This window comes from Lonchura striata, chromosome 6 (assembly GCF_046129695.1).
Source record: "Lonchura striata isolate bLonStr1 chromosome 6, bLonStr1.mat, whole genome shotgun sequence".
Classification (NCBI taxonomy): Eukaryota; Metazoa; Chordata; class Aves; order Passeriformes; family Estrildidae; genus Lonchura; species Lonchura striata.
The window spans coordinates 48956270-48958251 of record NC_134608.1 but is presented as its reverse complement, the minus strand read 5'-3'; positions in this window follow the sequence as shown (position 1 = coordinate 48958251).

Sequence of the window (1982 nt, the reverse complement as noted above, 5' to 3'; positions counted from 1 at the left end):
GTGACAGAGGTTTAGTGTTTTATTTTTAGTTTTGTTTTATTTTTAGTGGGTGGGCAAGAGCTGGGTTTGTCATCATAGAATCAGAATGGGCTGGGTTGGAAGGACCTTAAAGTTCATCTTGTTCCAAGCCCCTGCCATGGGCAGGGACACCTCCCACTATCCCAGGCTGCTCAGAGCCCATCCAGCCTGGCCTTGGACACTGCCAGGGATGGGGCACCCACAGCTTCTCTGGGCAACCTGTGCCAGGGCCTCACCACCCTCACAGTAAAGAATTTTTCTCAGTATTTAACATCTAACCTAATATCTAATCTAATCCTGTCCTCTTTAGTTTGAAGCCATTTCCCCCTTGTCCTGTCACTACATGTCCTTGTAAAAGTCTCTCTCCATCTTTCTCACAGGCTCCCTTCAGGCAGTGAAAGGCCACAGCTGGGTCACCCTGAAGCCTCCTTAGGAGTCCTTCCTGTTTGCCCTCTACTTCTTGCCTTCTGGAAAGATGTGAATTTAAAATAAGATGTAAGAGGTTGTGTGTTCTTCCCTGGCACCAGCTGTCTCACTGTGGTAGATATTCACTAATTAGGTACTCAGTGCTCAATTTTCTATATTCATAAAAATACAACCAGACTAATTAAAATCCTACTGTGCCACAGCATTGCAAACCCTTAACAACACCCCACACTTCCCTGACTTGTTCACATTCAAACCAGAAATTCCAGAGAAGGTGAAGCACCCATGGGCTTGGTAAAACATTCTTCTATAGGTTGCATTCTGCACCTAGATTTTGCATTCCTAGTCAGGTGTTGGCCTCTTCAGGATGTAAGAATGGTTGGGACAAGGTGTCTCTTGACATCCAGAGGATGTGGTGCTATACCCAGCCACATTAGAATTTTCCATCTCGTGATTTTATCTGAACTAGGGAGAATATGATGCATGGTAGGGTTTTGTGAAGAAATGAAGCTTTGAACTAGGGCTTGTCCTTTGGTGATTTATGCAAAAGCAGGCAGCAGGTACCAAGAGCTGTCCCAAAGGTTGGTCCCAGTTGTACCAAGGCTGTGAAATGAGAGTTCAATCTGAAAACACCAACACTGACTATAGTTTAGTTACATTTCTAAAAACGAAGTCTTTTTACATAATGAGAAAGAAGGGAGTGAATTAGAGTCCTATTATTTATGCATTCACAGACAGCAAATATCAAAACCATCTAGTTACCCTAACGCCACCTAATGCCTTAAAAGCTACACTTGCCAGAATCAGGTTGTATCCAATAGTAACAGTTTTTAGAATTATACTATCAAAAAACAGTGCTAAATATCACCCTGCCTACTTGCTTGTATGGTAAAGTGCAATATAATTGAGGGAAAATGAATTTTTCAGAGATAACTTAGTTTCTAAACCCAGTGTATTTTTCAGTGACAAAGAGAGCAGCACACCAGAGCTGACCTTTCCTTTCTTTGCCCCTTTTCCATCCATTCAAGCAGCTGTTAGTCCAAGTGACTGCACAGCATTCCCCATGCAAACAATTTCTATTTACTCAAACGTGTATTTCCTTAAACACATAACGGCTCACAGCTGTTCTCTCCAAGAAACTGCCCACAGAGCCATTTCTGTGTTACAGAAGGTGCATACAATGAATGCACAGTTTCCCCTCCAATATCTCATTTCACACCCTCTCTCTCTATCTTATCATTGCTGTTAATAATGCACTGAGAAGAAGGCTTCCATTTCTGAGCTCCCTGTCACCAGGGACATGGCAGAAGGTGGGATGGAGGCACAGGCAGCTCTCCAACACCCCTGTGCTCATTCCAGGCTACCCCAATCCACACATGCAGGGCCCACCGAGGAGGAGAGGATGAGCTGCTCAGCCAGGGAGAGGTCTCAGCAAACTCCTGAGCCTGGAATGTCCATTGACAGGAAGGCAGTGCTCACTGCAGCAGCCCTAAGTGGGGTTCCTGAGCCCAGGCCAGCCCCACAGGCTCTGCAGACCT